Below are 18,471 nucleotides of genomic sequence, written 5' to 3' on the forward strand. Positions count from 1 at the left end.
GTATGGAACCCGTTCCCCAGGCTCTCAGCCACGGTACTCCGTGTAATACTTCCTCCATCTAGAGGTCGACGGTAGCTAAAGCAGGGTTTCTCTACAGTGTTGTTTCTTCGAGTTAGAACACTAGCTGTTAGACTTCCATGCAAAAGTGGGGCTGCCGTGCTAGCGTGATGAAACACATGGGGAGTCGTGTTCTGCCTTCTGCTGGGGCCTGAGGCTCACTCACAAAAGGCTTTGGACTCCCTTGCAGGGCTCTCATGCACGCACACAACATAATGCTTCCACCTTCAAGAGCGGCTCTTTTAGCTGAAGCATGGATTCTCCAGCGAGTTTTTCCTTCGAGTTAGGCGGTTTTCATGAAGCCTGCACACACACCCGGGGCAACGGTACTAGCCCCATAACCATGGTGTGAGTTGAGAGCTGCCTTCTCTCCGGGCTGTCTCTCCCTCGATTTTAGGAAACGGAACCCGTCCCCAGGCTCTCACCCACCGTACACCCTAAACTGCTTCCTCCCACACAGAGGTCGTCGGTAGCTAAAGCACGGTTTCTCTTCAGTGTTGTTTCTCCGAGTTAGAACGCTTGCTATTAATGTCCACAATAGCCAAACTGTGGAAAGAGCCAAGATGTCCACCAACAGATGAATGGATAAAGAAGAGGGGGTATATATATATATATATATACAATGGAATATTATGCAGCCATCAAAAGGAATGAGATCTTGCCCTCTGCAACGACGTGGATGGAACTGGAGGGTATCATGCTGAGCGAAATAAGTCAAACAGAGAAAGACATGTATCATATGACCTCACTGATATGAGGAATTCTTAATCTCAGGAAACAAACTGAGGGTTGCTGGAGTGGGGGCTGGGGTGGGAGGGATGGGGTCACTGGGTGTTGGACACTGGGGAGGGTATGTGTTCTGGTAAGCGCTGTGAATTGTGCAAGACTGTTGAATCTCAGATCTGTACCTCTGAAACAAATAATGCAATATATGTTAAGAAAGAAAAAAAGAAGAAGAAGAATGTAGCAGGAGGGGAAGAATGAAGGGGGGAAAATCGGAGGGGGAGAAGAACCATGAGAGACGATGGACTCTGAAAAACAAACTGAGGGTTCTAGAGGGGAGGGGGGTGGGAGGATGGGTTAGCCTGGTGATGGGTATTGAGCAGGGCACGATCTGCATGGAGCACTGGGTGATATGCACAAACAATGAATCATGGAACACTATATCTAAAACTAATGATGTAATGTATGGGGATTAACATAACAATAAAAACATTTAATAATAATAATAATAAAGAACGCTTGCTATTAGACTTCCATGCAAAAGTGGGGCCGCAGTGCTAGCTTCATGAAACAAGTGGGGAGTCGTGTTCTGTCTTCTGCCGGGGCCTGAGTCCCACACGGAAAATGGGTCTGGACTCCCTTGCAGTGCTCTCACGCACGCACACAACAAAATGCTGCCACCCTCAGGAGCAGCTGTTTTACCTGCAGCACAGGCTCTCAACCGAGTTTTTCCTTCGAGTTAGGTGGCTGTGTTTAAGCCTGCACACACACCCTGGGCAATGGTACTAGCCCCATAACCATGATGTGAGTTGAGAGCTGCCTTCTGTACCGGCCTGTCTCTCCCCGATATTACGATATTGAAACCGTCCCAGGGCTCTCAGCCACAGTACACCCTAAACTGCTTCGCCCACACAGAGGTCGACGGTAGCTAAAGCACGGCTTCTCTACAGTGTTGTTTCTTCGAGTTAGAACGCTAGCTATTAGACTTCCATGCAAAAGTGGGGCTGCCGTGCTAGCGTGATGAAACACATGGGGAGTCGTGTTCTGCCTTTCGCTGGGGCCTGAGTCTCACTCGCAAAAAGCTTTGGACTCCCTTGCAGTGCTCTCACGCACGCACACAACAAAATGCTTGCACCCTCAGGAGCAGCTCTTTTACCTGCAGCACAGGCTCTCTACCGAGTTTTTCCTTCGAGTTAGGTGGCTGTGTTTAAGCCTGCACACACCCACGGGGCAACGGAACTAGCCCCATAACCATGTAGTGAGTTCAGATCTGCCTTATGTGCCAGCCTGTCTCTCCCCCGATATTATGAAATGGAAACCGTCCCCAGGCTCTCAGCCACAGTACACCCTAAACTGCTTCGCCCACAGAGAGGTCGACGGTAGCTAAAGCACGGTTTCTCTACAGTGTTGTTTCTCCGAGTTAGAAAGCTAGCTGTTAGACTTCCATGCAAAAGTGGGGCCGCAGTCCTAGCTTCATGGAGCAAGTGGGGAGTCGTGTTCTGGCTTCTTCCGGGGCCTGGGTCTCACAAGGAAAATGCTTTTGGACTCACTTGCAGTGCGCTCACGCATGCACACAGCAAAATGCGTCCACCCTGAGGCATGGCTCTTTTAGCCGAAGCAGGAATTCCCTACAGAGTTGTTCCTTTGAGTTAGGTGGTTGGCTTTAGGCCTGCAGGCACCCCCGGGGCAAGGGCACTAGCCTCATCAACCAGAGGTGAGTTGAGAGCTGCCTTCCGCACCGGCCTGTTTCTCACTCCATTTCACGTCTGGGACCCTTTCCCCGGTCTCTCGTACACGAGCAGGGTCAAATTCCTCCTGCTTCAGGAACGGCAATGTTAACTCAAGCGCAGTCACTCGAGAGGATTGATTCTTGGTGTTAGTAGCCTGGGAACTAGGCATCCAGGCACACAGGGTACAGCAGTGCTAATCTCCTCAAACAAGAGGTTAGTCGACAGCAGCCTTCCTTCCAGGCCTGCTTCTCACTCCGAGTTACGTTTAGGTTCCATTTCTCATGCTTTCACAAAAACACACAACAGATGAAGTGCACGCTCAGGAAGGGCGATCTTTGCTGAGGCACGGGTTCTCTACAGTTTTGTTCCTTTGCGTTGCGTGGATGGCACTGAGGACTCCACGCACACACGGGAGAGCCGATCTAGTTTCCCGAAACAAGAGTTGAGTCCATAGGGGCCTTCTGCCCATGCTTATTTCTCCCTCCGAATTCGGCTGGGACTCCTTCCCCAGGTTTGCACTCAAGCAGACTTGAAAATGCTGCCACCCTGTGGAGAGGCGAACGAGCTGAAGCTGGGGTTCTTGAGCGGCTTCTTTCTGCCAAATCAGGGTGGAGCCCTTAGCATTCCTATGCACACATGGAGCCGAAGTGTTAGCTTCAGGTAACAAGAGCTGAGTCGAGAGGAGCCTTCTGGCCCGGACTCCTTCTCCCTCGGTTTCACGTAAGGAACCCGTTCCTCAGGCTCTCACCCACGGTAGCCTGGAAAGTGCTTCCTCCCTCAGAGAGGTGGATGGTAGCTAAAGCACGGTTTCTCTACCGTGTTGTTTCTTCCAGGGAGAACGCTAGCGATTAGATTTCCATGCAAAAGTAGGGCCGCAGTGCTAGCTAAATGAAACACACGGGGAGTCGTCTTCTGCCTTTTGCTGGGGCCTGAGTCTCACTCGCAGAAACTTTGGACTCCCTTGCAGTCCTCTCACGCACGCACACAACCAAATGCTTCCACCCTCAGGAGCGGCTGTTTGAGCTGAAGCACGGATTCTCTACCGTGTTTTTCCTTTGAGTTAGGTGGCTGTCTTTCAGCCTGCACACACACCCAGGGCAACGGTACTAGCCCCATAACCATGATGTGAGTTGAGAGCTGCCTTCTGTACCGGCCTGTCTCTCCCCCGATTTTACAAAATGGAAAATGTCCCCAGGCTCTCAGCCACAGTACACCCTAAACTGCTTCGCCCACAGAGAGGTCGACGGTAGCTAAAGCACGGTTTCTCTACTGTGTAGTTTCTTCGAGTTAGAACGCTAGCTCTTAGACTTCCATGCAAATGTGGGGCTGCCGTGCTAGCTTGGTAAAACACATGGGGAGTCGTGTTCTGCCTTTCGCTGGGGCCTGAGTCTCACTCGCAAAATGCTTTGGACTCCCTTGCAGTGCTCTCACGCACGCACACAACAAAAGGCTTCCACCCTTAGGAGCAGCTGTTTTACCTGCAGCTCGGATTCCCTACCGAGTTTTTCCTTCGAGTTAAGTGGCTGTCTTTAAGCCTGCACACACCCACGGGGCAACGGAACTAGCCCCTTAAGCATGTAGTGAGTTGAGAGCTGCCTTCTGTACCGGACTGTCTCTCCCCCTATATTCCGAAATGGAAACCGTCCCCAGGCTGCCAGCCACAGTACACCCTAAACTGCTTCGCCCACACAGAGGTCGACGGTAGCTAAAGCACGGCTTCTCTACAGTGTTGTTTCTTCGACTTAGAACGCTAGCTATTAGACTTCCCTGAAAAGTGGCGCTGCCGTGCTAGCTTGATGAAACACATGGGGAGTGGTGTTCTGCCTTTCGCTGGGGCCTGAGTCTCACTCGCAGAAAGCTTTGGACTCCCTTGCAGTGCTCTCACGCACGCACACAACAAAATGCTTCCACCCTCAGGAGCAGCTGTTTTACCTGCAGCACAGGCTCTCTACCGAGTTTTTCCTTCGAGTTAGGTGGCTGTGTTTAAGCCTGCACACACACCCTGGGCAACGGTAGTAGCCCCATAACCATGATGTGAGTTGAGAGCTGCCTTCTGTGCCGGCCTGTCCCTCCACCGATATTATGATATTGAAACCGTCCCAGGGCTCCCAACCTCAGTACACCCTAAACTGCTTCGCCCTCAGAGAGGTCGACGGTAGCTAAAGCACGGTTTCTCTACAGTGTTGTTTCTTCGACTTAGAAAGCTAACTATCAGACTTCCATGCAAAAGTGGGGCCGCAGTATTAGATTCATGGAGCAAGTGGGGAGTCGTGTTCTGGCTTCTTCTGGGGCCTGGGTCTCACAAGGAAAATGCTTTTGGACTCACTTGCTGTGCACTCACGCATGCACACCACACAATGCGTCCACCCTGAGGCATGGCTCTTTTAGCCGAAGCAGGAATTCTCTACAGAGTTGTTCCTTTGAGTTAGGCGGTTGGCTTATGGCCTGCAGGAACACACGGGGCAAGGGTACTGGCCTCATAAACAAGAGGTGAGTTGAGAGCTGCCTTCCGCACCGGCCTGTTTCTCACTCCATTTCACGTATGGGACCCTTTCCCCGGTCTCTCATACACGAACACTATACCACTCCTGCGGCTTCAGGAACTGCAATGTTAGCTAAAGCGCAGTAACGCTACAGCCTTGATTCTTGGTGTTAGTAGTCTGGTAGGCGAATGAGCTGCACCTGGGATTCTTGACAGGCTTGTTTCTTCCCAGTCAGTGTCGAGCACATAGCATTCCAAGCACACATGGAGCAGTAGTGTTAGCTTCAGGTAGCAAGAGCTGAGTCCAGAGGTGCCTTCTGCCCGGACCTATTTCTCCCTTGGTTTCACGTATGGAACCCGTTCCCCAGGCTCTCAGCCACGGTACTCCGTGTAATACTTCCTCCATCTAGAGGTCGACGGTAGCTAAAGCATGGTTTCTCTACAGTGTTGTTTCTTCGAGTTAGAACACTAGCTGTTAGACTTCCATGCAAAAGTGGGGCTGCCGTGCTAGCGTGATGAAACACATGGGGAGTCGTGTTCTGCCTTCTGCTGGGGCCTGAGGCTCACTCACAAAAGGCTTTGGACTCCCTTGCAGGGCTCTCATGCACGCACACAACATAATGCTTCCACCTTCAAGAGCGGCTCTTTTAGCTGAAGCATGGATTCTCCAGCGAGTTTTTCCTTCGAGTTAGGCGGTTTTCATGAAGCCTGCACACACACCCGGGGCAACGGTACTAGCCCCATAACCATGGTGTGAGTTGAGAGCTGCCTTCTCTCCGGGCTGTCTCTCCCTCGATTTTAGGAAACGGAACCCGTCCCCAGGCTCTCACCCACCGTACACCCTAAACTGCTTCCTCCCACACAGAGGTCGTCGGTAGCTAAAGCACGGTTTCTCTTCAGTGTTGTTTCTCCGAGTTAGAACGCTTGCTATTAATGTCCACAATAGCCAAACTGTGGAAAGAGCCAAGATGTCCACCAACAGATGAATGGATAAAGAAGAGGGGGTATATATATATATATATATACAATGGAATATTATGCAGCCATCAAAAGGAATGAGATCTTGCCCTCTGCAACGACGTGGATGGAACTGGAGGGTATCATGCTGAGCGAAATAAGTCAAACAGAGAAAGACATGTATCATATGACCTCACTGATATGAGGAATTCTTAATCTCAGGAAACAAACTGAGGGTTGCTGGAGTGGGGGCTGGGGTGGGAGGGATGGGGTCACTGGGTGTTGGACACTGGGGAGGGTATGTGTTCTGGTAAGCGCTGTGAATTGTGCAAGACTGTTGAATCTCAGATCTGTACCTCTGAAACAAATAATGCAATATATGTTAAGAAAGAAAAAAAGAAGAAGAAGAATGTAGCAGGAGGGGAAGAATGAAGGGGGGAAAATCGGAGGGGGAGAAGAACCATGAGAGACGATGGACTCTGAAAAACAAACTGAGGGTTCTAGAGGGGAGGGGGGTGGGAGGATGGGTTAGCCTGGTGATGGGTATTGAGCAGGGCACGATCTGCATGGAGCACTGGGTGATATGCACAAACAATGAATCATGGAACACTATATCTAAAACTAATGATGTAATGTATGGGGATTAACATAACAATAAAAACATTTAATAATAATAATAATAAAGAACGCTTGCTATTAGACTTCCATGCAAAAGTGGGGCCGCAGTGCTAGCTTCATGAAACAAGTGGGGAGTCGTGTTCTGTCTTCTGCCGGGGCCTGAGTCCCACACGGAAAATGGGTCTGGACTCCCTTGCAGTGCTCTCACGCACGCACACAACAAAATGCTGCCACCCTCAGGAGCAGCTGTTTTACCTGCAGCACAGGCTCTCAACCGAGTTTTTCCTTCGAGTTAGGTGGCTGTGTTTAAGCCTGCACACACACCCTGGGCAATGGTACTAGCCCCATAACCATGATGTGATTTGAGAGCTGCCTTCTGTACCGGCCTGTCTCTCCCCGATATTACGATATTGAAACCGTCCCAGGGCTCTCAGCCACAGTACACCCTAAACTGCTTCGCCCACACAGAGGTCGACGGTAGCTAAAGCACGGCTTCTCTACAGTGTTGTTTCTTCGAGTTAGAACGCTAGCTATTAGACTTCCATGCAAAAGTGGGGCTGCCGTGCTAGCGTGATGAAACACATGGGGAGTCGTGTTCTGCCTTTCGCTGGGGCCTGAGTCTCACTCGCAAAAAGCTTTGGACTCCCTTGCAGTGCTCTCACGCACGCACACAACAAAATGCTTGCACCCTCAGGAGCAGCTCTTTTACCTGCAGCACAGGCTCTCTACCGAGTTTTTCCTTCGAGTTAGGTGGCTGTGTTTAAGCCTGCACACACCCACGGGGCAACGGAACTAGCCCCATAACCACGTAGTGAGTTCAGATCTGCCTTATGTGCCAGCCTGTCTCTCCCCCGATATTATGAAATGGAAACCGTCCCCAGGCTCTCAGCCACAGTACACCCTAAACTGCTTCGCCCACAGAGAGGTCGACGGTAGCTAAAGCACGGTTTCTCTACAGTGTTGTTTCTCCGAGTTAGAAAGCTAGCTGTTAGACTTCCATGCAAAAGTGGGGCCGCAGTCCTAGCTTCATGGAGCAAGTGGGGAGTCGTGTTCTGGCTTCTTCCGGGGCCTGGGTCTCACAAGGAAAATGCTTTTGGACTCACTTGCAGTGCGCTCACGCATGCACACAGCAAAATGCGTCCACCCTGAGGCATGGCTCTTTTAGCCAAAGCAGGAATTCCCTACAGAGTTGTTCCTTTGAGTTAGGTGGTTGGCTTTAGGCCTGCAGGCACCCCCGGGGCAAGGGCACTAGCCTCATCAACCAGAGGTGACTTGAGAGCTGCCTTCCGCACCGGCCTGTTTCTCACTCCATTTCACGTCTGGGACCCTTTCCCCGGTCTCTCGTACACGAGCAGGGTCAAATTCCTCCTGCTTCAGGAACGGCAATGTTAACTCAAGCGCAGTCACTCTAGAGGATTGATTCTTGGTGTTAGTAGCCTGGGAACTAGGCATCCAGGCACACAGGGTACAGCAGTGCTAATCTCCTCAAACAAGAGGTGAGTCGACAGCAGCCTTCCTTCCAGGCCTGCTTCTCACTCCGAGTTACGTTTAGGTTCCATTTCTCATGCTTTCACAAAAACACACAACAGATGAAGTGCACGCTCAGGAAGGGCGATCTTTGCTGAGGCACGGGTTCTCTACAGTTTTGTTCCTTCGCGTTGCGTGGATGGCACTGAGGACTCCACGCACACACGGGAGAGCCGATCTAGTTTCCCGAAACAAGAGTTGAGTCCATAGGGGCCTTCTGCCCATGCTTATTTCTCCCTCCGAATTCGGCTGGGACTCCTTCCCCAGGTTTGCACTCAAGCAGACTTGAAAATGCTGCCACCCTGTGGAGAGGCGAACGAGCTGAAGCTGGGGTTCTTGAGCGGCTTCTTTCTGCCAAATCAGTGTGGAGCCCTTAGCATTCCTATGCACACATGGAGCCGAAGTGTTAGCTTCAGGTAACAAGAGCTGAGTCGAGAGGAGCCTTCTGGCCCGGACTCCTTCTCCCTCGGTTTCACGTAAGGAACCCGTTCCTCAGGCTCTCACCCACGGTAGCCTGGAAAGTGCTTCCTCCCTCAGAGAGGTGGATGGTAGCTAAAGCACGGTTTCTCTACCGTGTTGTTTCTTCCAGGGAGAACGCTAGCGATTAGATTTCCATGCAAAAGTAGGGCCGCAGTGCTAGCTAAATGAAACACACGGGGAGTCGTCTTCTGCCTTTTGCTGGGGCCTGAGTCTCACTCGCAGAAACTTTGGACTCCCTTGCAGTCCTCTCACGCACGCACACAACCAAATGCTTCCACCCTCAGGAGCGGCTGTTTGAGCTGAAGCACGGATTCTCTACCGTGTTTTTCCTTTGAGTTAGGTGGCTGTCTTTCAGCCTGCACACACACCCAGGGCAACGGTACTAGCCCCATAACCATGATGTGAGTTGAGAGCTGCCTTCTGTACCGGCCTGTCTCTCCCCCGATTTTACAAAATGGAAAATGTCCCCAGGCTCTCAGCCACAGTACACCCTAAACTGCTTCGCCCACAGAGAGGTCGACGGTAGCTAAAGCACGGTTTCTCTACTGTGTAGTTTCTTCGAGTTAGAACGCTAGCTCTTAGACTTCCATGCAAATGTGGGGCTGCCGTGCTAGCTTGGTAAAACACATGGGGAGTCGTGTTCTGCCTTTCGCTGGGGCCTGAGTCTCACTCGCAAAATGCTTTGGACTCCCTTGCAGTGCTCTCACGCACGCACACAACAAAAGGCTTCCACCCTTAGGAGCAGCTGTTTTACCTGCAGCTCGGATTCCCTACCGAGTTTTTCCTTCGAGTTAAGTGGCTGTCTTTAAGCCTGCACACACCCACGGGGCAACGGAACTAGCCCCTTAAGCATGTAGTGAGTTGAGAGCTGCCTTCTGTACCGGACTGTCTCTCCCCCTATATTCCGAAATGGAAACCGTCCCCAGGCTGCCAGCCACAGTACACCCTAAACTGCTTCGCCCACACAGAGGTCGACGGTAGCTAAAGCACGGCTTCTCTACAGTGTTGTTTCTTCGACTTAGAACGCTAGCTATTAGACTTCCCTGAAAAGTGGCGCTGCCGTGCTAGCTTGATGAAACACATGGGGAGTGGTGTTCTGCCTTTCGCTGGGGCCTGAGTCTCACTCGCAGAAAGCTTTGGACTCCCTTGCAGTGCTCTCACGCACGCACACAACAAAATGCTTCCACCCTCAGGAGCAGCTGTTTTACCTGCAGCACAGGCTCTCTACCGAGTTTTTCCTTCGAGTTAGGTGGCTGTGTTTCAGCCTGCACACACACCCTGGGCAACGGTAGTAGCCCCATAACCATGATGTGAGTTGAGAGCTGCCTTCTGTGCCGGCCTGTCCCTCCACCGATATTATGATATTGAAACCGTCCCAGGGCTCCCAACCTCAGTACACCCTAAACTGCTTCGCCCTCAGAGAGGTCGACGGTAGCTAAAGCACGGTTTCTCTACAGTGTTGTTTCTTCGACTTAGAAAGCTAACTATCAGACTTCCATGCAAAAGTGGGGCCGCAGTATTAGATTCATGGAGCAAGTGGGGAGTCGTGTTCTGGCTTCTTCTGGGGCCTGGGTCTCACAAGGAAAATGCTTTTGGACTCACTTGCTGTGCACTCACGCATGCACACCACACAATGCGTCCACCCTGAGGCATGGCTCTTTTAGCCGAAGCAGGAATTCTCTACAGAGTTGTTCCTTTGAGTTAGGCGGTTGGCTTATGGCCTGCAGGAACACACGGGGCAAGGGTACTGGCCTCATAAACAAGAGGTGAGTTGAGAGCTGCCTTCCGCACCGGCCTGTTTCTCACTCCATTTCACGTATGGGACCCTTTCCCCGGTCTCTCATACACGAACACTATACCACTCCTGCGGCTTCAGGAACTGCAATGTTAGCTAAAGCGCAGTAAAGCTACAGCATTGATTCTTGGTGTTAGTAGTCTGGTAGGCGAATGAGCTGCACCTGGGATTCTTGACAGGCTTGTTTCTTCCCAGTCAGTGTCGAGCACATAGCATTCCAAGCACACATGGAGCAGTAGTGTTAGCTTCAGGTAGCAAGAGCTGAGTCCAGAGGTGCCTTCTGCCCGGACCTATTTCTCCCTTGGTTTCACGTATGGAACCCGTTCCCCAGGCTCTCAGCCACGGTACTCCGTGTAATACTTCCTCCATCTAGAGGTCGACGGTAGCTAAAGCAGGGTTTCTCTACAGTGTTGTTTCTTCGAGTTAGAACACTAGCTGTTAGACTTCCATGCAAAAGTGGGGCTGCCGTGCTAGCGTGATGAAACACATGGGGAGTCGTGTTCTGCCTTCTGCTGGGGCCTGAGGCTCACTCACAAAAAGCTTTGGACTCCCTTGCAGGGCTCTCATGCACGCACACAACATAATGCTTCCACCTTCAAGAGCGGCTCTTTTAGCTGAAGCATGGATTCTCCAGCGAGTTTTTCCTTCGAGTTAGGCGGTTTTCATGAAGCCTGCACACACACCCGGGGCAACGGTACTAGCCCCATAACCATGGTGTGAGTTGAGAGCTGCCTTCTCTCCGGGCTGTCTCTCCCTCGATTTTAGGAAACGGAACCCGTCCCCAGGCTCTCACCCACCGTACACCCTAAACTGCTTCCTCCCACACAGAGGTCGTCGGTAGCTAAAGCACGGTTTCTCTTCAGTGTTGTTTCTCCGAGTTAGAACGCTTGCTATTAATGTCCACAATAGCCAAACTGTGGAAAGAGCCAAGATGTCCACCAACAGATGAATGGATAAAAAAGAGGGGGTATATATACATATATATACAATGGAATATTATGCAGCCATCAAAAGGAATGAGATCTTGCCCTCTGCAACGACGTGGATGGAACTGGAGGGTATCATGCTGAGCGAAATAAGTCAAACAGAGAAAGACATGTATCATATGACCTCACTGATATGAGGAATTCTTAATCTCAGGAAACAAACTGAGGGTTGCTGGAGTGGGGGCTGGGGTGGGAGGGATGGGGTCACTGGGTGTTGGACACTGGGGAGGGTATGTGTTCTGGTAAGCGCTGTGAATTGTGCAAGACTGTTGAATCTCAGATCTGTACCTCTGAAACAAATAATGCAATATATGTTAAGAAAGAAAAAAAGAAGAAGAAGAATGTAGCAGGAGGGGAAGAATGAAGGGGGGAAAATCGGAGGGGGAGAAGAACCATGAGAGACGATGGACTCTGAAAAACAAACTGAGGGTTCTAGAGGGGAGGGGGGTGGGAGGATGGGTTAGCCTGGTGATGGGTATTGAGCAGGGCACGATCTGCATGGAGCACTGGGTGTTATGCACAAACAATGAATCATGGAACACTATATCTAAAACTAATGATGTAATGTATGGGGATTAACATAACAATAAAAACATTTAATAATAATAATAATAAAGAACGCTTGCTATTAGACTTCCATGCAAAAGTGGGGCCGCAGTGCTAGCTTCATGAAACAAGTGGGGAGTCGTGTTCTGTCTTCTGCCGGGGCCTGAGTCCCACACGGAAAATGGGTCTGGACTCCCTTGCAGTGCTCTCACGCACGCACACAACAAAATGCTGCCACCCTCAGGAGCAGCTGTTTTACCTGCAGCACAGGCTCTCAACCGAGTTTTTCCTTCGAGTTAGGTGGCTGTGTTTAAGCCTGCACACACACCCTGGGCAATGGTACTAGCCCCATAACCATGATGTGAGTTGAGAGCTGCCTTCTGTACCGGCCTGTCTCTCCCCGATATTACGATCTTGAAACCGTCCCAGGGCTCTCAGCCACAGTACACCCTAAACTGCTTCGCCCACACAGAGGTCGACGGTAGCTAAAGCACGGCTTCTCTACAGTGTTGTTTCTTCGAGTTAGAACGCTAGCTATTAGACTTCCATGCAAAAGTGGGGCTGCCGTGCTAGCGTGATGAAACACATGGGGAGTCGTGTTCTGCCTTTCGCTGGGGCCTGAGTCTCACTCGCAAAAAGCTTTGGACTCCCTTGCAGTGCTCTCACGCACGCACACAACAAAATGCTTGCACCCTCAGGAGCAGCTCTTTTACCTGCAGCACAGGCTCTCTACCGAGTTTTTCCTTCGAGTTAGGTGGCTGTGTTTAAGCCTGCACACACCCACGGGGCAACGGAACTAGCCCCATAACCATGTAGTGAGTTCAGATCTGCCTTATGTGCCAGCCTGTCTCTCCCCCGATATTATGAAATGGAAACCGTCCCCAGGCTCTCAGCCACAGTACACCCTAAACTGCTTCGCCCACAGAGAGGTCGACGGTAGCTAAAGCACGGTTTCTCTACAGTGTTGTTTCTCCGAGTTAGAAAGCTAGCTGTTAGACTTCCATGCAAAAGTGGGGCCGCAGTCCTAGCTTCATGGAGCAAGTGGGGAGTCGTGTTCTGGCTTCTTCCGGGGCCTGGGTCTCACAAGGAAAATGCTTTTGGACTCACTTGCAGTGCGCTCACGCATGCACACAGCAAAATGCGTCCACCCTGAGGCATGGCTCTTTTAGCCGAAGCAGGAATTCCCTACAGAGTTGTTCCTTTGAGTTAGGTGGTTGGCTTTAGGCCTGCAGGCACCCCCGGGGCAAGGGCACTAGCCTCATCAACCAGAGGTGACTTGAGAGCTGCCTTCCGCACCGGCCTGTTTCTCACTCCATTTCACGTCTGGGACCCTTTCCCCGGTCTCTCGTACACGAGCAGGGTCAAATTCCTCCTGCTTCAGGAACGGCAATGTTAACTCAAGCGCAGTCACTCGAGAGGATTGATTCTTGGTGTTAGTAGCCTGGGAACTAGGCATCCAGGCACACAGGGTACAGCAGTGCTAATCTCCTCAAACAAGAGGTGAGTCGACAGCAGCCTTCCTTCCAGGCCTGCTTCTCACTCCGAGTTACGTTTAGGTTCCATTTCTCATGCTTTCACAAAAACACACAACAGATGAAGTGCACGCTCAGGAAGGGCGATCTTTGCTGAGGCACGGGTTCTCTACAGTTTTGTTCCTTCGCGTTGCGTGGATGGCACTGAGGACTCCACGCACACACGGGAGAGCCGATCTAGTTTCCCGAAACAAGAGTTGAGTCCATAGGGGCCTTCTGCCCATGCTTATTTCTCCCTCCGAATTCGGCTGGGACTCCTTCCCCAGGTTTGCACTCAAGCAGACTTGAAAATGCTGCCACCCTGTGGAGAGGCGAACGAGCTGAAGCTGGGGTTCTTGAGCGGCTTCTTTCTGCCAAATCAGTGTGGAGCCCTTAGCATTCCTATGCACACATGGAGCCGAAGTGTTAGCTTCAGGTAACAAGAGCTGAGTCGAGAGGAGCCTTCTGGCCCGGACTCCTTCTCCCTCGGTTTCACGTAAGGAACCCGTTCCTCAGGCTCTCACCCACGGTAGCCTGGAAAGTGCTTCCTCCCTCAGAGAGGTGGATGGTAGCTAAAGCACGGTTTCTCTACCGTGTTGTTTCTTCCAGGGAGAACGCTAGCGATTAGATTTCCATGCAAAAGTAGGGCCGCAGTGCTAGCTAAATGAAACACACGGGGAGTCGTCTTCTGCCTTTTGCTGGGGCCTGAGTCTCACTCGCAGAAACTTTGGACTCCCTTGCAGTCCTCTCACGCACGCACACAACCAAATGCTTCCACCCTCAGGAGCGGCTGTTTGAGCTGAAGCACGGATTCTCTACCGTGTTTTTCCTTTGAGTTAGGTGGCTGTCTTTCAGCCTGCACACACACCCAGGGCAACGGTACTAGCCCCATAACCATGATGTGAGTTGAGAGCTGCCTTCTGTACCGGCCTGTCTCTCCCCCGATTTTACAAAATGGAAAATGTCCCCAGGCTCTCAGCCACAGTACACCCGAAACTGCTTCGCCCACAGAGAGGTCGACGGTAGCTAAAGCACGGTTTCTCTACTGTGTAGTTTCTTCGAGTTAGAACGCTAGCTCTTAGACTTCCATGCAAATGTGGGGCTGCCGTGCTAGCTTGGTAAAACACATGGGGAGTCGTGTTCTGCCTTTCGCTGGGGCCTGAGTCTCACTCGCAAAATGCTTTGGACTCCCTTGCAGTGCTCTCACGCACGCACACAACAAAAGGCTTCCACCCTTAGGAGCAGCTGTTTTACCTGCAGCTCGGATTCCCTACCGAGTTTTTCCTTCGAGTTAAGTGGCTGTCTTTAAGCCTGCACACACCCACGGGGCAACGGAACTAGCCCCTTAAGCATGTAGTGAGTTGAGAGCTGCCTTCTGTACCGGACTGTCTCTCCCCCTATATTCCGAAATGGAAACCGTCCCCAGGCTGCCAGCCACAGTACACCCTAAACTGCTTCGCCCACACAGAGGTCGACGGTAGCTAAAGCACGGCTTCTCTACAGTGTTGTTTCTTCGACTTAGAACGCTAGCTATTAGACTTCCCTGAAAAGTGGCGCTGCCGTGCTAGCTTGATGAAACACATGGGGAGTGGTGTTCTGCCTTTCGCTGGGGCCTGAGTCTCACTCGCAGAAAGCTTTGGACTCCCTTGCAGTGCTCTCACGCACGCACACAACAAAATGCTTCCACCCTCAGGAGCAGCTGTTTTACCTGCAGCACAGGCTCTCTACCGAGTTTTTCCTTCGAGTTAGGTGGCTGTGTTTCAGCCTGCACACACACCCTGGGCAACGGTAGTAGCCCCATAACCATGATGTGAGTTGAGAGCTGCCTTCTGTGCCGGCCTGTCCCTCCACCGATATTATGATATTGAAACCGTCCCAGGGCTCCCAACCTCAGTACACCCTAAACTGCTTCGCCCTCAGAGAGGTCGACGGTAGCTAAAGCACGGTTTCTCTACAGTGTTGTTTCTCCGAGTTAGAAAGCTAACTATCAGACTTCCATGCAAAAGTGGGGCCGCAGTATTAGATTCATGGAGCAAGTGGGGAGTCGTGTTCTGGCTTCTTCTGGGGCCTGGGTCTCACAAGGAAAATGCTTTTGGACTCACTTGCTGTGCACTCACGCATGCACACCACACAATGCGTCCACCCTGAGGCATGGCTCTTTTAGCCGAAGCAGGAATTCTCTACAGAGTTGTTCCTTTGAGTTAGGCGGTTGGCTTATGGCCTGCAGGATCACACGGGGCAAGGGTACTGGCCTCATAAACAAGAGGTGAGTTGAGAGCTGCCTTCCGCACCGGCCTGTTTCTCACTCCATTTCACGTATGGGACCCTTTCCCCGGTCTCTCATACACGAACACTATACCACTCCTGCGGCTTCAGGAACTGCAATGTTAGCTAAAGCGCAGTAAAGCTACAGCATTGATTCTTGGTGTTAGTAGTCTGGTAGGCGAATGAGCTGCACCTGGGATTCTTGACAGGCTTGTTTCTTCCCAGTCAGTGTCGAGCACATAGCATTCCAAGCACACATGGAGCAGTAGTGTTAGCTTCAGGTAGCAAGAGCTGAGTCCAGAGGTGCCTTCTGCCCGGACCTATTTCTCCCTTGGTTTCACGTATGGAACCCGTTCCCCAGGCTCTCAGCCACGGTACTCCGTGTAATACTTCCTCCATCTAGAGGTCGACGGTAGCTAAAGCAGGGTTTCTCTACAGTGTTGTTTCTTCGAGTTAGAACACTAGCTGTTAGACTTCCATGCAAAAGTGGGGCTGCCGTGCTAGCGTGATGAAACACATGGGGAGTCGTGTTCTGCCTTCTGCTGGGGCCTGAGGCTCACTCACAAAAAGCTTTGGACTCCCTTGCAGGGCTCTCATGCACGCACACAACATAATGCTTCCACCTTCAAGAGCGGCTCTTTTAGCTGAAGCATGGATTCTCCAGCGAGTTTTTCCTTCGAGTTAGGCGGTTTTCATGAAGCCTGCACACACACCCGGGGCAACGGTACTAGCCCCATAACCATGGTGTGAGTTGAGAGCTGCCTTCTCTCCGGGCTGTCTCTCCCTCGATTTTAGGAAACGGAACCCGTCCCCAGGCTCTCACCCACCGTACACCCTAAACTGCTTCCTCCCACACAGAGGTCGTCGGTAGCTAAAGCACGGTTTCTCTTCAGTGTTGTTTCTCCGAGTTAGAACGCTTGCTATTAATGTCCACAATAGCCAAACTGTGGAAAGAGCCAAGATGTCCACCAACAGATGAATGGATAAAGAAGAGGGGGTATATATATATATACAATGGAATATTATGCAGCCATCAAAAGGAATGAGATCTTGCCCTCTGCAACGACGTGGATGGAACTGGAGGGTATCATGCTGAGCGAAATAAGTCAAACAGAGAAAGACATGTATCATATGACCTCACTGATATGAGGAATTCTTAATCTCAGGAAACAAACTGAGGGTTGCTGGAGTGGGGGCTGGGGTGGGAGGGATGGGGTCACTGGGTGTTGGACACTGGGGAGGGTATGTGTTCTGGTAAGCGCTGTGAATTGTGCAAGACTGTTGAATCTCAGATCTGTACCTCTGAAACAAATAATGCAATATATGTTAAGAAAGAAAAAAAGAAGAAGAAGAATGTAGCAGGAGGGGAAGAATGAAGGGGGGAAAATCGGAGGGGGAGAAGAACCATGAGAGACGATGGACTCTGAAAAACAAACTGAGGGTTCTAGAGGGGAGGGGGGTGGGAGGATGGGTTAGCCTGGTGATGGGTATTGAGCAGGGCACGATCTGCATGGAGCACTGGGTGTTATGCACAAACAATGAATCATGGAACACTATATCTAAAACTAATGATGTAATGTATGGGGATTAACATAACAATAAAAACATTTAATAATAATAATAATAAAGAACGCTTGCTATTAGACTTCCATGCAAAAGTGGGGCCGCAGTGCTAGCTTCATGAAACAAGTGGGGAGTCGTGTTCTGTCTTCTGCCGGGGCCTGAGTCCCACACGGAAAATGGGTCTGGACTCCCTTGCAGTGCTCTCACGCACGCACACAACAAAATGCTGCCACCCTCAGGAGCAGCTGTTTTACCTGCAGCACAGGCTCTCAACCGAGTTTTTCCTTCGAGTTAGGTGGCTGTGTTTAAGCCTGCACACACACCCTGGGCAATGGTACTAGCCCCATAACCATGATGTGAGTTGAGAGCTGCCTTCTGTACCGGCCTGTCTCTCCCCGATATTACGATCTTGAAACCGTCCCAGGGCTCTCAGCCACAGTACACCCTAAACTGCTTCGCCCACACAGAGGTCGACGGTAGCTAAAGCACGGCTTCTCTACAGTGTTGTTTCTTCGAGTTAGAACGCTAGCTATTAGACTTCCATGCAAAAGTGGGGCTGCCGTGCTAGCGTGATGAAACACATGGGGAGTCGTGTTCTGCCTTTCGCTGGGGCCTGAGTCTCACTCGCAAAAAGCTTTGGACTCCCTTGCAGTGCTCTCACGCACGCACACAACAAAATGCTTGCACCCTCAGGAGCAGCTCTTTTACCTGCAGCACAGGCTCTCTACCGAGTTTTTCCTTCGAGTTAGGTGGCTGTGTTTAAGCCTGCACACACCCACGGGGCAACGGAACTAGCCCCATAACCATGTAGTGAGTTCAGATCTGCCTTATGTGCCAGCCTGTCTCTCCCCCGATATTATGAAATGGAAACCGTCCCCAGGCTCTCAGCCACAGTACACCCTAAACTGCTTCGCCCACAGAGAGGTCGACGGTAGCTAAAGCACGGTTTCTCTACAGTGTTGTTTCTCCGAGTTAGAAAGCTAGCTGTTAGACTTCCATGCAAAAGTGGGGCCGCAGTCCTAGCTTCATGGAGCAAGTGGGGAGTCGTGTTCTGGCTTCTTCCGGGGCCTGGGTCTCACAAGGAAAATGCTTTTGGACTCACTTGCAGTGCGCTCACGCATGCACACAGCAAAATGCGTCCACCCTGAGGCATGGCTCTTTTAGCCGAAGCAGGAATTCCCTACAGAGTTGTTCCTTTGAGTTAGGTGGTTGGCTTTAGGCCTGCAGGCAC

Source organism: Halichoerus grypus, chromosome 3 (genome assembly GCF_964656455.1).
Source record: "Halichoerus grypus chromosome 3, mHalGry1.hap1.1, whole genome shotgun sequence".
Taxonomy (NCBI): Eukaryota; Metazoa; Chordata; class Mammalia; order Carnivora; family Phocidae; genus Halichoerus; species Halichoerus grypus.